Raw genomic sequence first — 17,725 nt, 5'->3', positions numbered from 1 at the left:
CCCTTAGAGAATATTCTGTCAAGTAAGGGAGATTAAAATAAACACATGTAAATAGTGACCAAAATATAGAGTGAAATACATATTTGGTCAGTCTTCAAGGGAGATACTACTTTTGGCTGATGGCATTTATAAAATACCTATTATATGTTAGGCACCTTTAAGAACTATCACTATACCTACCTCACAGATGATGAAACAGGCTCAGAAGGATATACGCATGAAGAATTCAGAGCTGTCACTTTGTGCTTGGGTGCCTGGAGCTCTTTTTTTTTTTTTTTTTATGTGCCTCAGGCATGAAACAGCTCTGGCCACCGACACAGGCATCAAGCTAGGATGAACTAAGGACTGTACATCTGCTTTGCCCCTGATTGATATAAGAGCAACACCACCAATCAGGTGTCTCCTTGCCCATTTCCAGGGGGTTCTGGAGCTCTTTTAATGACCACGTGGCACCTTTCAGAACCAGAGGAGGTTCATGCAGGAAGTAACATTGGCTCTGGGCTTTCCAGACCTTGTTTCTAGCGGAGTCTTGTCCTGTAAAGTTGCCCCTTCATATGTATATGATGTAACTATTATACATATCTTTTAAAAGGAAGGTCCCAGTGCTCTGTGACTTTCCTTTCCTCCTTTCTAAGCAGGTCAGTTAGAATCCTCTCTTGACAATTCTGAAACTAAGCTTTAAGGGACAGAAGCAATCAGCCTTGGTGTGTAGGAGCTGTTGGAAATGTATGTGTACTGGAACTCTCATTCACCATGTCTCCACCATGTGCAAATGTGGAAGAAACTAGGCCAAAGTAGAGAAAATGATGTTGAAATGCCAATAAGAGCAAAGAAGAGAATGTGTGTGTGTGTTTCCAGTTTTCATAAGGCCTAATTATAGCCCTCTCCTCTCCTGCTATGGAAAATACTCCACATGTCCAAGATATTATGAGAGCACAGAGGTAAAACAATTAATTAAGGGAGCCTAAGTCCAATAGGACTTATTGGAAGGAGGTGACACAACATTGCTAAGTAGTTAAAAAAAAACCCTAAGAAGGTTAGACATACATTTTGAAAATATTTGCTTTAACGATCATTTAGTAATTCTGTACCTTAGTCATGTTATGGAAAACAGTAAATGCATTCATATTTACACGTAGGAGTGAAAAATGTTTGGGGAAGCAGAAAAAGATGTTTGCCAAACAATGAAATATTTTATTTCCTTAGAAAACACCATGCCATCTGATAGGAAGAATTATTTCAAAATTACAGTAGTACCTGGTCAGCCGACATTAAAGGGGGATCAACATTAGATTTATTCTTTTATGTGCTTCTCAGATTTGAAAATATGATGGGCCTTTATCTGACCATCAGATAAGATTGCCTTTTTCTTCCTAAGAGACATAGGTTTTATCTTCAGGAGACAATAGAGAACTTTTATATGTATAGTTTAGCAGCGAAATAATTAAATCTTTTAGAAATACCCTTGAAAATTATTTAGATGTGCAATTGTATTTGAAGATTTTCAAGACCTTTTTGAAAATGTGTTTTTTTAATGAAGAATGCAATATTTTGTTCTTGATACATGTATATCCCATAAAAAGAAATCTGAATAAATCAAACTTGCTAAATTTGTCCAATTAGCATTTAATCATCACTAAGATGAGCAACATGAAGGATCTGAAATGGAAGGTTCTAATTCTTTTGAGTCAATCACAATAGAATATTATTTCAAATTCTGTCTCTTTTGACAAAATATATAACATGGCATTTTAGAACAGAATAGTTACTTGCTGAGCAGAAACAATCTTAACAATCTTCAGGACTGGGAAACTTCTTATGTCTCTTAGCCACTCACAGAATTTTGGTTCTAAGGGCTAGTTCTCAGTACCATAAAATATTTAGTAATTCTGGCTTTGGCTTGTTAATATAATAAACCAGATGGGACATAAGGTAAAATTTGTTTTGGAGCCATTTAAAAGAGGATGAAAAGATTTTAGAGCATCTTAATGTTATGAGTCTATAGATGAGATGTTTAAGATTGTAAAAAAAAGAACAAGCTGCTCTCAAACACTTTAGAAGTATGTACTTAAATAAACAGATGAGCCATGTGCAAAGTATTTAAACCTATTCTAAGTCCTGTCATATTTGGAAGAAACCTGAAAGATTATGCAGTGGCATTCTAGTTTCACCACCATAGAAATCTTTATTTGGAAAAACTTTGCTTAAAATGTCACTAGTCAATAATAAAATTACTTTTCGTAGAGCACTCTATAATTTCCACTGTTCTTTCCAGAAAAGAGTCTAAAGCAGTGTTTTCCAAAATGATATCTGTAAATTATTTTAAATAGCCTTATTTATGTTTCCATTAGATTTTATTGCTTTCTAAATATATAATTTTAAGGTTTAATATTTTTATTTATTTATTTTTAAGTAACAAATCTTGGATCTGGCCTAGCAGTGCCTTAAGAAACGATGGCACATGGAGTACAGTATGGAGTTAGAGACAGACCTGTTGTTTGGTCTACGAACAGATCTGATTACGGATGCTGAGTGGTATCAATCTAACAAGCAAGTTAGGGTAGCCAACATGGTATGAAATAAGGAAACTGAAGTGTTGGGGGGTTTCAAGAGAGCATCCTGGGAGATTGTTGGGGCAGAGTAAGAAGAAATCAAATTATGCTTGATGGTCAAAAGCCCAGACAGTCAACTTAGGTGAAGTTAGTGAAGAATGCAATATTTTGTTCTTGATACATGCATATCCCATAAAAAGAAATCTGAATAAATATGTAATCAAACTTGCTAAATTAGTTCAATTAGCATTTAATCATCACTAAGATGAGCAACATGAAGGATCTGAAATGGAAGGTTCTAATTCTTTTGAGTCAATCACAATAGAATATTATTTCTTTTTATGGGATATACATGTATCAAGAACAAAATATTGCATTCTTCATTAACTTCACCTTAGTTGACTGTCTGGGCTTTTGACCATCAAGCATAATTTGATTTCTTCTTACTCTGCCCCAACAATCTCCCAGGATGCTCTCTTGAAACCCCCCAACATTTCAGTTTCCTTATTCCATACCATGTTGGCTACCCTAACTTGCTTGTTAGATTGATACCACTCAGCATCCGTAATCAGATCTGTTCGTAGACCAAGACCCTGCCCTCCTCCACCCCCCTTCCAAGATTCCCAGCAGGGATGTTAGAAAGAACAAGGTAAGAACCAGTGTTAAATAGCATGGGTAAGAAGGCAGGTAACTAAGATAAAAAGACTAAGTTCTAGGAATCAAGGTAGAAAATACTGAGTCGCAAAACTACAATGTAGGAATAGTAGATACTTGTCCATGGTTCCCAGCTTCCATTCCCTTTTTTCCTGCCACAGGTTTCTTTTGGGAAACCAGTTATATGGTGAGAATGGAATTGACCCCACCAAGGTCCTGGGGTAGCCATGAATGGCTTAAGTCAGGCGGCATATTGTCTATGACTTAAGCTGGATCCATCATAGTGAATGTTGGGACTTTTATTAAGACTACTAAAATGCATATGCTTTATTCTTTCTTTGGTACTATTGTAGCCAGTTCTAGTATCATAAAGAGAGCCATACTGAAGAAAAAACTGATATAAGATTATGGGCAGGACGGGACATTGGTAGGAAAATGAAGACAAAGCCCTAAGTATACTATAAACTTTGGATCTTGTGATGCCTAAAGTCAGCATTGCCCCTGGACCTTTTAGTTGTTTGAAGCAGCCCATTCCTTTTTTTGTCACAGTCATCTGGGTTGTGTTTCCTGTCACTTGTAATTGAAAGCACTTAATACATTAGATGTTGACCAGGAATAATGAATAAGCTCAGTTTTTAGAAGACAGTTCATGGTGGGCACCAAGTCTCAGGAATAAGACAAAAAGTCTTCTTATAATTTTGGGTGATTTGAGGTTAGAAGTGGCCAAATGTTGAATTCTAAGGTACTGGGAAAGAACTATTTATATTTATTTTGTTGAATTTTAGGATTGGTTCTAGAATTTCAGGTGATTTTTGAACCTGTAGATGGGCAGCAAATTTCACAGGAGGAAGATGGGCTAAGAAACAGGTTGAGTCCATTTATAGCACTCCTAATTTTGATTTTTTTTCTTGAAATTGGGAACAGAATTTTTGAGTAGGACCTAGACTATAGTTTTATAATGTAGGACAAAGATAAATAAATATACAAAAATAAAATTTCTTTACCATAAACATCTATTTCAATAAGTCAGGTAAATCTTTATAATTGTTCTCTACTTTAATAGGCACAAAAATGCACATGATAATACCAGAATATGACAACAATTACAATTAGAGGGTAAAAGTCTTTGCTGTCATCTCCCAGAGAGACTGTATTGATCTTATTCATTGTTATATTCCCAGTGTCTAGTACAATTCTTGTTTGGCAAAGTGAATACATAACTTGGTTATCTGCCTGTGGGCTCCTCTCAAGGCTGACCTTGAGATAAAGACTTGGGTAAAGGTGGTTTATTTGGGATGTGAACTACGGCAGCCAAGTAAGGGAGTAGGAAAGTAAGGCAGGGGAAGAAGAATCATGGGGTTGACAACCTGACATTTTAGTCCCAATGCCAGGGGACTGTTGATCTCAGGTAAACACTGTCGATGGATCAATGGTGATAAGGTAGGGGCATAGGAGAAATGTTTAGCAGTAACAACTGAAGCCAGTGAGCTGGAGGGAGAGCACAAGTAATAGTTAAGAAGGAAAGGGAAGGTCATAATGGGGCTGAATATCAGGTCTGGAGGAGTTTAGGGTAGTAAACAGGAAATGAGTTTGAGATGACAACAGGGAGGATTGGGAAGAATTTGGATCAAGACAAGGAGTGTTAAACTGTGTAAACAGTAAGAGGATAGCAGGCCAACTTTTCTAGAATGCCAACAGGAGTGAATAGATTCTCAAAGGAGCCATTCAAAGAGTCTATTGCCCACACGTCAAATAACTGAAAACCAAAACACTGAAGCCAATCTATCTCTTCCTTACCACGTGACAAATAACTTGCTAGATTATGTTTTTCCCCAAGCGGTTGTACCAATTTGCATTCCTATCTGCCATGTATGGAAATTTCAATTGCTCCATATCCTCACCAACAAATGGTATCATGTCTCTTTTATTTTAGGATCATCAGTATTTTTTTTTAATTTCATATATCTCATTAGGAGCATGATTGAAAACCAATTTTCTATAATCTGAGGAAATCATACTAGATAGATAGGAACAGGAACTGATGATTAGAATAGTCATGGGATAATTACGTCTTTTTGTTGAGTAATCCTCATTCATAAAATAAAGATAATACTTCATAAGGTTGTTTATGAGAATTTAGATGTGTTAAGACATGCAAAGCATATTGTGTTTGCAGTGTTAACTGTTGTTATTATATCTTCTCCATAGAATCAACCCAGTAGTGAGCAAACATTCCTGGGTAGATTTTTCCGTGGGCTGTGCTAGGCTTCCTCAAACATTCCTGCATTCTACAGTTCAGTCACTCACTCAGTTGTTAAGCAGGCAAATTATACATAAAAGGTACTTTTTGGTCATTATCTCTGACTATGCCAAAGAAAAATAACTCAGGAGGAAAAAAAAATTGGATAGGAGGCAAGGGAAAATGAGGAAAAGTTATCTTTTTCATAATTTCCATTATTATAAATATCTTTACAAAAATTATGAACTGCCCAATATATATATACATTTTCCCTCAAATTCAAGCCACTGGCTTAAATATTTTTCTAAATTTCTTAAGTCTAAGACATAAAATGGAGAAATAAAATTTAGAAATACCTTATCATTGCATATACATGGAGAATAATTTCTACTAATTTATACAATTTCAGATACATTACTATTTCAGAAGTAAGAAGACATGACAGGTGCTGTCAGTGGGGCCAGTATAGGCTGAATTTTGGCCTCATAAAAAACATTGTTTTTATGTTAAATCAACACATTGGAAAAATATGACCCAGATTATGAATATTTATATTTAGAAGGCACAACTGAGCATCTGCACCAATATGCCATTATGTCAATTATAGTTTAAAGCAAAAAATGGCATATTTTGCTTGTGGTTATTCAGCATTCAGGAACAAATAGATGAAGTTTATTTTACTTTTGAGACAAGTTTGTGTTGATTCTGTCATCAGAATTAGATTATGAGACTTTACAAATGATTATTTTTACCCTAACTGAGATTTTTTATTTCTTTCATTAATTATGTATCATTTCACTTAATTAATTAATTGGTTACTTTTTAAAGAGCCTACTGTACCCAGGCATTGTGCTGGGCCTGGTGGTAGAGAAGTGAACAAGATGGAATGGCAGATATGGTCTCATTCTTTTGGAGCTTCCTGGGTTACACAACAGAATCTCCCAGGGACTTTTAAAATCTTGATTCTCCTACATCCCAGAAAATCTGATTCAATTTTAGAGCAATAGCTCTCAAATGAGATGAACTATGTCAGCCAGAGGCAAAATGTCTGAAGGCATTTCTGATGGTCACAGCTGGAAAAAGGGTTACTTCTGGCATCTAGTGGATAGGGGTCACGGATGCTGCTAAACACAATGCACAGCCCAGCCGCCACATTGTAGTCTCAGCTGTTTGTCCAGGGCAAATTGACAGTAGTGCCAATGCTGAGAACCTTGGTCTAAGGTTTGACCTGGTGATTTCAGTGTGTAGCTAAGGTTTCAAATCACTGTTCTAGAATGTCTAGTAAAGGGTGTTATGTGGATAAGGGATCTGTGGCAGGCTTTGCAGTTTGAAAAAGCTTCTCATTCTCTACACCCTCCCAGCTTCCAGGTTGAAATTCATGTTTTAAATATTTATAAAGTTCTAATTATGTGCATATATTTAAAACTAAAAAGATAAACAAAGTATGTTCTTTGGCCTCAGGGGAATTATAATCTAGAAGTAAAAAGGCACTCACAAAATATTTTATAGCAGAGTGATGGCTGGATTGTAGGAGATTTCTGTTCTTTTTGCTTAGTTGTATCTTCTGAAATTTCCAATAAACTTGCGCTAAAGTAATGAGAGTAAAAATAATTAATAAAAATAAATTAGTCCTTATAAAAAGACGTATTTGGAATGCATTTACTTATTTGTTGCCAAGGCAGTTGAAGAGATCTTGGGCAACTAGTGTGCGTGTGTGTGCGTGTGTGTGTGTAGAATAATATATATTCTCTTTTTGGATTCCATTATCAAGGATTGATTTTATAAGTCTGAACTTATTATCAGTGTGTGAAATTAACACACTCTCTTGATAATGCATTTTTCTTGGGCTTTCAAGGAAGTTTCATGACAATGAGGAGATATGTAGGAACAGAATTTTATTCTTTCTCTCACAATAAAATAAAGATAATACTTCATAAGGTTGTTTATGAGAATTTAGATGTGTTAAGACATGCAAAGCATATTGTGTTTGCAGTGTTAACTGTTGTTATTATACTATAGAATCAACCCAATAGTGAGCATACATTCCTCTGTGTGTGTGTGTGCGTGTGTGTGTGTGTGTGTGTGTGTGTGTGTGTGTAGGAAAGTCTATGTGTGGAGGAAGAAAAGATCTGAGAGAGTAAGGGCCTCTTAATTTCTTGGCAGAAATGGTACCTGGTAGGCGGTAGCTACACATTAGGGATGTAGAAGAGGAAGCATTTGAGTTGTTGGGATGGTGAGGTTAGATAAGTATTTGACAAGTCAACTTTTAAAAGTAGCATTTTTAAACTAGATCTAAATCTTACCCGGGTAAAAATATACCCGTGTGACTGAAATTTAAAAGAAAAGTACAATCTCTACTCATTTGAAGGGCTGGAATCTCCATATTAGTTTAGGTGCTTTCCAGAGTTCTTTCTGTTAGAACCAATCCTGGTATTTAAACTTATTTGAAAATAATAAATAAATAAACAACAAAGAAAGAAAAGAATAAATGAATGAATAAATAAATAAACATGGTCCTTGGAGATAAACATGAGAGTTTAAAGCATTCAGAAAAGCTGCTTGCTATGTTCAAAATGGGTGCTTTGATCATTGTTTCAGTGGAGTTTCAGACTGGGGCAGGAGCAGTATGGCATTTTATGCTTCTCTTTCTGTGCATTTGCTCATTTCTTCATCTCAACAGACATTTTTTCCTAATAAGTCTCCTCTGATCCTGTCAGTGCAGAGAAATAAGTCTTCTCTGAAATCCTGTCAATCTTAAAACATATAACATAGTCATTTTATGTTATTTTATTTATTATATTTAATGGTAAAATTCTCCTTAATTTGTTGCAAACTCCTAGAGGCAGGACTTTGTCTGTTTCATATGTTTGCCATCAGGCTAATATGCCTCAGCACCCTAGGTCCTCTTCCACTGAGGACTGGATAAAGAAGATGTGGTACATTTATACTATGGAATACTACTCAGCCATAAGAGCAGATGAAATACTGCCATTGGTGACAACATGGATGGACCTTAAGAATATATTATGCTAAACAAAATAAGTCAGTCAGAAAAAGTTAAGAACCATATGACTTCACTCATAGGTGTTATATAAAACTGAAACTCGTAGACACAGACAGACAACAGTATGGTGGTTACCAGAGGAAAGGGGGTGGGATGGGTAGTAAAGGGTAAAGGGGGCCAAATATATGGTGGCAGAAGACTATTTGTGGGTGGTAGGCACCCAATGCAATATACAGATCATGCATGTATCATAGAAATGCACACTTGAAACCTATATGATCTTATTAACCATTGTCACCTCAATAAATTTAAGTAAAAAAAGGTTTGTTAAATGGGATAGCCTTGTTTTCTTTCCCTAACCCTATAATGAGAGGTATTATGGATGCAATCCTTTCCCATTCTGGCTCTGATTGTAAGAAACAATCACACAAAATTTTCTACAAACCTCAGCATTGAGATGTAACAGTTCCAAACTGCAACCTCTGAAACCCAAGCCAGAAAGGACATGATGTGATGATGTTGGAAATCCACAAATGCTTTAGTTTCAAATACTTTTCCCTTTTTCCCTTCCATCAAATGAAATCTTTCCATGATTTAGCTCTAAGGGAGATTAAGCACTTTCAATCTAATTATGCAACCTACAGACAAAAGCAATCTAAATGTGAAACACTCCGCTGGTTGTATTTCACAGTTGCCATTGGAAACGGAGACAAGTTTGGAAAACTGCAGTCAAGTCTGAGCCTTGGCATTCTCATGGCTCTGAGGGCAAGCATTTCCTGGGTCTGTTCTTTCTTCCCTGCACTCTGTATGCACACTGCATGTGTCCATTCGGACTCTACAAATAACTGAAATCGGCTGCATCGGGAGGGAATACCGCATGCTAAAAAATGAAGAGAGGCTGTAAAAGCTAAACAAACAAGCAACAAACAATATCAACTTGTCAATATCTGAGACTTGATATTTCCTGAAGCTGGATAAAACATAATTTATTGATGTTGCAGAATACCAGTTGTCATGGCAATTAAATGATTCCTAATTCATATATCCTTGGTATCTCCTAACAAGTCAACCTTAAATATTATATGTTTTGGCTGCAGGTTTTATCTCTCAGCATAGTACTATGTTATATTCAGATTCAGAAGAGATATACTATTTCTTTTTTAAAAAAATATTTTTATTGATTTCAGAGAGGAAGGGAGAGGGAGAGAGAATCATTGATTGGGTGCCTCCTGCATGCCCCACACTGGAGATGGAGCCCGCAACCAGGGCATGTGCCCTGACTGGGAATCGAACCGTGACCTCCTGGTTCATGGGTCCATGCTCAACCACTGAGCCATGCTGGTTGGGCTATTAATTATTTTTATTGACTTTACATTAAGCGATGAATAGTGTGTTTTCTTTCTAAAAATAATTTTACTGTTTATTTTGAATTATAGGCTGGATTTACATGACAGGTCCAGAACATTTTGGAAGAGGAAAAAAGAGTGCTGGCATCCATGTGGGAACACTGAGGTGCACAAGATGGTTTCCTTGACATGAGCGCACTGGGCCATGTAAAGACAGCCAGTTTGACCAGTTTCTTTCCCCCCTCAGTGCTGCAGGCTCTCATGTGTGTTATCTGATTGGAAAGTTTTTGCAGTAGCCTGACAGGTATAGCCAACCCCTGCAGGACAGCTCTTTGTAACAGAAACTGAGCTCCGTGTTAACCTCTCTGTCAACTCTGAGCACTCAGGCATTAATCTAAGCAGCTTGGACTGTTTTCCTGAGCTCCTCACCTCCCAGCAGGCCCTACGCTAATGTATTCTGTTGGCAAGGTGAGATTCTCTCATGCCCGGGCTTCCTCCCCTTTTCCACTGACCTGGGGTGCTGAGGTCCCAGAATGCCTTGAGGCAGGGCCCACCCAAGGGATTGCTAGACTTTCTAATTTACACAGGTCTTGAAATCATTAAAAATTCAGTTTCTACATTTTGTTTCATGTTTCAGTTTTGTGTTATTAGTCTCCACCCAAGACCTCCCAGCTGGAATCACAGTGCTTCCCAGCTGCATCGACTACTTCCATTCGTTCATTTATTTATTCACATATCCAGGTATCTGTCCATACTGTCACTTAACAGATATGTCTGTTAACCACTGCTATAGACTGAATGTTCATGTCCCCCCAAAATGCAAAATCCCCAATGTGATGGTGGAACCTTTGAAAGGTGATTAGGTCTTAGAGGCAGAACCCTCATGAATGGGCTGAGTTCCCTTATAAAAAAGACTCCAGAGAGCTCCTTCGTACCTCCCATGTGTGAGGTACTGAGAAAACTGCATTCTACAGACCTGGAAGAGGGCTGTCACCACACACTGAATCTGCAGGCACCTTCATCTTGGACTTCCCAGACTCCAGTCTCTGGGGCATGTTTGTTGTGTATGAGCTACCCCAGTCTATGGCATTCTGTGATAGCAGCCTGACCTGACTAAGGAAATCTTGTACCATAACATGTCTGATGAGACTTGTCTGTAATCTCTCTCTCATCTTTTCTGCATATCCCATATTATTCTGCAACTTACTCCAGTTTGGCAGTTTACCATTTTGCATAGAGGAGAAGAGTATAGAAAAGTAGCTAAAGCTTAATATGGACTCAAAGGAGAGTTTTTAAAAATCCCTAATCAGGTCAAGCAGTATATTCACAGCTTTGGGATCGGCATTTGGTGGAGATTTGAGTTTGTTAGTTGCTATAGGTCTAGAGTCTGATGTGCAATGGAGAACCTTGCATACCAAATAGCCCCAAATGTGCTGCTGTTCTCGGTTCCTTGTGACAGTGGCCCAACGTATATGATCAGGTCCCTGCTTGCCTACCTTGTTTGCCTCTCTGGGCAGCAATGTCTTCACCAAAATTAAGAAGTGGGTCTATTTAGTCCATATAACTATCTATACCAGAGGCTGACAGGTTTTCAAGTTTTAGCAACAGAAAGAAATGAATTGAAAATGATTAAACCTATATTTTAGAATGAGAATTAAAAAAGTATTCTGTAGCCTGGCTGGCGTGGCTCCGTGGTTGAGCATTGACCTATGAACCAGGAGGTCATGGTTCAGTTCCGGGTCAGGGTACATACCTGGGTTGCAGCTCAATCCCCAGTAAGGGGTATGCAGGGGGCAGCCGGTTAATGATTCTTTCCCATCATTGATGTTTCTATCTTTCCCTCTCCCTTCCTCTCTGAAATCAATAAAAAAAATATTTTTTAAAAGTATTCTGTAGAGTTAATAATAAATCATAAGTAAGGAAGTAATTCTGAAATTAATATTCATATCTTCCTTTTTTAAGTTACTGTTGAAACTTTTAACTAGGTAAAGTTATTTATTTCTGATCTTATTTTCCTTTCTTGAGTAGTCTGTGTTGTCTGATATACATACATCTCCTGTCTGTACTAAGAAAGTGATATCTTTGAATCTGTGCCTTAATTATCATTTACAGAAGGTTACAAAATTTATTATTGTCCTGAGTTCACTTTAAGTATAGAAACACTACCAACTATCCTTTAGAAGGCGGTGCCTTCTAGCTAGGGCTTTCTGCTAACTACCTTCTGCTAAGTCTACTTATTTCCCTGTAAATAACTTTCCTTTTCATTTGGTGGATTGCAATTTTTAGCTTCTTCTTAAATTCTCCCTAATGCCTTCGTTTCTATCTGCATGTTGCAAAGTGAGGCGATTTATTTCACTTGTTTTGTGATGGGAAAGTAATTTGCAGTCTCAGTCTGAGCTGAAAAAGATCCCCCATTGGGTAAGAACAGTAATGCCCCAGCAATTCCTGCCTAAGTCTGTTAAACATCTTTCCTGAATGCAGAAGCACTGGAGTTTAACTGTTTTAGAACCATGTGGGTGATATAAATTCCAAAATTTAGATGCATACAAAGGGGTTTTAACAAGCAAGGGTGCAGAAATGAAGTTTAAAACTGGATTAAAATTCAAATCTGAACGATTCTAATCCAAAATTCTTCAGTCCCAGTAAATTTTATGTTGCTCAGGGCTTATGATGGTGAAGGCCTGTGGGCCCAAGGCCACCTAGACAGACGGAGAGGGAAAAATAGCCTGTGGATTTGGATCAGAATTACCTTCCTGGCTCAGAAGTTCCATTCTTGCTCACCCATGGCCTGCACTCCATACTCTGCCCAGGTGTCTAGCTAAAATGCCCTAGTTTCTACTACTTGTCTACCCCAAACTCTATCATGTCCCCTCTGATTTGTCAAAGTTCCCAATATGGTCCCTTCATAACCAATCCTGTATGGCACTAGCAAGACCATATGACATCATGAAAAGGCACTACTTTGGGATGAAATTTCATGGTACATCAGCACATTAAAACAGATGAATAAATATGACTGTTCATAATGGTTGACTAGCATGACTCAGTGGTTGTGTGTCGACCTATGAACCAGGAGGTCACGATTTGATTCCCCGTCAGGGCGCGTGCAGGGGTTGCAGGCTCAATCCCCTGTGTGGGGCATGCAGGAGGCAGCCGATCAATGATTCTCTCTCATCATTGATGTTTTTATTTCTATCTCCCATTCCCCCTTCCTCTCTGAAATCAATAAAAAAATATATATTTTTAAGAAGGCTACACTAGATTTTCTTTTTGGTTAGTTTTCTTTTCTTTTTGCATGGTATATATTTTCCCATCCTTTTACTTTTAACCTGTTTTCCTATCCTATGAATGTCTCAAACTTTTTTTCCTGGATTTTGGAAGAATGTATATATTCTTGATGTATTATATATATGATATATATACATATATATATATAAATATATATAATATTTAACCTGCCTTTCAATTCAGTAATTATCTTTTCATCTTTGTCTAATTTGCTATCCATTAAATTATTTTTGATAGTTTTCAAATCTATATTTAAATTCTTAAACTTGTCTTCTAATTTCTTAAAAATACTGATACTTATTTTAAGTTACATCTGGTGACTCCATTATCTGAAGTCTGACTTTTTATCTTTATTCTTCTTTTGGTTTCTTATAATTACTTATTTTCTAATATTATTATATTTTTTGAGTGTCAGATGGTATATCTGAAACTTTATGGATAATGTCATCTTCCTCCAGAGAAAGTTTACCTTTGCTTCTGACAAGTGGCTATGGCAGGAACATCAGCTGTCCCGGATACACTTTTATTCCACTATGTACAGTGATGGTTCAGAATTGGGCTTCTGTTCCCATGAGGACTGGTCTATTTCTTGTCTACAGTGTCTCCTAGGATGCAGCCCTTCCATGTCCCAGTCACCACCCTTGGTGTTTGTTAAGGCCTCTTTTCCCTGGTGAAGCTCTGATCCCATTTTTTGTCCCCAGGGTCCCTGGATTCTTCCCAAAGGCATGCTTAGCTTCTTAGACTCTTGGCTGGCACTTTATTTAAAAATCATCAGTCTCCTGTAAGGGAAAACAGCCTTCGCTGCCAGATTCACCTTTCTGGGCTTTCTTTTCATTCCAGATCTTAGCTCTTCAGTTTTTCATTAGGTATTTGATGCCTCGAAAATATATATTTTATGTTTAATTTAGCTTTCCTAGCTGTTCTCGGGGGGTAGACTTATACAAAACAACTTGGCTAATCATTGCAGGATATGGAACTTAAAAAAGGACACTTTTATTTAATTATTCAGATTTTGAAACATATGCATCATTTCAAAATAAATACTGTAATTTTGGAGAAATACTTAAAACCCACTATTTGGTTATTTGTTTTTATTAAAGTAAAAGTGGCTAGTTCAGTGCCAACTGGGTTTGCTATTTTCCAAATATTTTTCCAAAGCATATATGCAGATGATGATGAACAAAGTAATTTAGAAGACAAGAGCTATGAAAAGACAAATAGTTTCAGATGTTAATGTATTTTCAGGGAGCGGTTATGTAAAATTACTGAAATAGTTTATATTGTTGTGACTAACTAGTGATATTTTAAAGTATAAAAAAGAACCATGCATTTTTTCCTACTTAAACATTTTAACTATAAAAGCAAAATATTTTTGTTAAGAATACTACATAGGCCCTAGCCAGTTGCTCAGTGGTTAGACCATTGACCCGCAAACCTAAGGGTCTCAGGTTCAATTCCCCTTTCAAGGGCATATACCTCGGTGCAAGTTCATTTCCCATCCTGGTCAGGGTGCATGCAGAAGGCAACTAATGCATGTGTCTCTCTCATATCAATGTTTCTCTTTCTCCCCCCCCCCCCACCCTTCTCTTACCTCCCTTCCACTCTGTCTGAAAATCAACGGAAAAAATTTCCTCGGGTGAGGATTATTCTATCATAGTAAGAGGCAAATGACAAGTGTCCCATTATTAGTGATGCTAAAATTTGATCACCTGCTTAAGGTGGTGTCTGCCAGATTTCTCCATTGTAAAAATATTCTTGTTTCTGTAGTTTGGGGGGATGATATTGAGCTTTATGAATATAGTCTTCTCCAACAGGATTATTAAATATGGTTTTAGTAACAAACAACTGATGACGCTTGGCTGAATGAATTTAAAAAGGGAGGTCATAAAATTATGCTTTTCTAATTCTATCATTCCTTCTGTATTCTCTGGCATTCACTAAAGAAGATTCTTTGTTCAGTATTACATAGGACTCTTCCTCCCCTGACACTCTTGTGAAGAGTCTGATGCTCTAGCATACACCCTCAGTTCTGCATTTCACATGGGAATCGCTCTGTAGTAGTTCACTTATTCCTTCAACAATTATTCCTTCAATCTTCCTTTTGCTTAAGTTGATCAGAGTCTATTTTTAATACCTGCAATCCAAATGGTTCTTATTAATAGCATTTGCAAAGTTATTTTCTGAAAGTTGGCACCAAGTTACAAAACCATTAGCAGTGTTTTTAGACATCAGTTTTTCTGCAGTTTATTACAATATTTTAATGTCAAATACTAACCTAACCTTAAAGTAATTATATCTAATCTATAAAATGATTTTTGACTCACTGGAAATGCAAGCCTAAACTGTAAAAATTATGATAAAATTGTTGTTGTTTCTATTTAAACATTTTATTAGTTAAAAGAATTTTTTAAAGTGTATTTTTATTGATTTCTGAGAGGAAGAGAGAAACAAATGATGAGAGAGAATCATTGATTGGCTGCCTCCTACACACCCCCTACTGGGGATCAAGCCCACAACCCGAGCATGCACCCTTGACCGGAATTGAACCTGGGACCCTTCAGTCTGCAGGCTGATGCTCTATACACTGAGCCAAACCAGCTAGAGCATTTTTTTTTTTTTAATTCTTAGAATGAGAAGTAAAATCTACTTGGACAATTGCACAAATATTCACTAAGAATGTAGTTAGGGATTGGAGCTATAATGATGAATGAGGAAGATATGGTTGATATCTTTGTAGCTTCTACTCCAATAGAGGAAACAAACCTTGAACTACACAATTACATTACAAAGAGCCTGCATTTCAGTGAATCTCAGATGCTTTTTTGATCCTACCAGGAGCTCCCAGCAGAAAGTTTTCACACAACTGTGTCGTGACTGCCACCTGGCTGGCAACAACTGTAAGATGTTATCATTTATATGACACATCCTCATTTCAGAAATATAGAAATATGAACAATGTGCATCTTGGAGTTTATGAAAAATGGCAGCAAGCGCTTTGATAAAGACCTTGGGAAAGACACAGCAACGGTCATGGATGTGGACATCCAAAGTGAAAGAAGTCTTTAGGAAGGAAATGAGGTCTGAGAACTGAAAACTGAGCAGGAGTTTGTGTAGGAATTGGGAAAGAGGGTTCCAGGCAGTAGTCAGTTTCTCTGACATTTTTCTCATCTTTGAGCTATGCAGTTTGAGGACTAGTTTAGAATATGTTTGTATATTTTAGTACTTTATTTTGTTTTAGAAGCAATTTTTTTAAAAAAGGAAATTCTCTCTGGAAGCCTAATACATAAAACACATTAGGGGGTAGTTACCCTCACTGAAAGTCAGGGTGAGGTTGAGCTCTACCCTCTTCCCTTCCTCCCTCCCTTTGAAGGGATTCCCAGGAGCGTGGTTTGAAAGTCACTGGGCTAGATGGTCAGAAGATCCCTTCTTTCTCATGATCTGTATCTCAATGTAACATGTTCATTTGGAGACTGTCTATAGCTCAATTCAGCTTCAGAGAAAAGATTACATAACTGGTGATTGACAAAGTTGGGCTTTGATACCACATAGTGTGATCCCAATGCCTTCACTCTTAACTTCATACTCTACTGACTCCAACAGTGTTTGTTATTCCTTTTTCGCTATCTATACAATGGGGATAATACCATATTTTAAGGTCACTGAAGAAGAAATGAGCCTTATCTCTTTGCGCACGAGTAGTGTTCCTTTGGGTATGCCTAAACAGTCTTGTTTCTTTATTACTGCATCACGGATTACCCCCAAACTCAGGCCGTAATATTATGTATTACATGACTTTAGAGTTTGGGAATTTAGGCAAGCTTCAGCTAGCTGATTCTTCTGCTTCACTTGGTGTTGAGTTGGGGATTCAGTGTTATGCAGCTGGTGCCTAGTCTGGCCTAGAGGCTTTACTAGGTATGGCTGGAGGGCTACATTCAATTGTGCCCTTCTCTGCATTGTGGTCTCCAGCCTTTTTACTTGGTCTCTCCATCAGGCTGATGGCCTTTTTTTTTTTTTACTAGTGGTTCAAGGTGCCAACAGAGTCTCTAAGAAAGAAAGTGGAAGCTGTCAGTCTTTTAAGGGCTGGACCCAGAATCTGACACAGCAACGCTCCTGCCATATGCTTAGTCAAGGCAGTTGCAGAGCCTACCCACATTCAAGGGATTGGGACATAGATTCAACCTTTTGATAAGGGCAATGTCGGAAGATTTGAGGCCATCTTTAATCTGCCATGGGCTCTGAGAAAGAAGTCTGTCAGCACGGGCAGCAAAAACAATGGATTGCAATCTGGATTTATATTCCCCCCTCTGGCTTCAGGAGTGAGGGAATTACAGCATGCTAGAGCATTTGTGAGGCAATTCACTGAGTCATCCAAGTGTGAAGATTGTTTTTAATCTTGGGAGGAAATGCGGACTGTAGGAGCTGCTAGGGCCTGTTTAAAGAAATCACTAGTCTTAGAAAGATTGGGAGGCCAGTTTGAATAATATAACTGGACCAAGAGCAAAAGAGCAAGGAAGATATTATTTTAGGGCAGAAAAAGTAAGGTTCTTTTACTGTGGCTCAAGAAATTGCATAGCTGCCCTAACCAGTTTGGCTCAGCATATAGAGCATCAGCCTGCAGACTGAAGGGTCCCAGGTTCGATTC

The 17,725-nt window shown here is 37.5% G+C and overlaps 1 pseudogene; it reads right to left on the bottom strand.

Annotated features, from left to right (window-relative positions):
* Positions 1 to 278: 278 nt before the first annotated feature.
* Positions 279 to 423, bottom strand: LOC129148636 (small nucleolar RNA SNORA48; annotated as a pseudogene).
* Positions 424 to 17,725: the final 17,302 nt, after the last annotated feature.

This window comes from Eptesicus fuscus, chromosome 3 (assembly GCF_027574615.1).
Source record: "Eptesicus fuscus isolate TK198812 chromosome 3, DD_ASM_mEF_20220401, whole genome shotgun sequence".
In the NCBI taxonomy this organism is placed as follows: Eukaryota; Metazoa; Chordata; class Mammalia; order Chiroptera; family Vespertilionidae; genus Eptesicus; species Eptesicus fuscus.
Note: the sequence above shows the minus strand (reverse complement) of the source record. Positions and strands in the feature narration are given on the sequence as shown.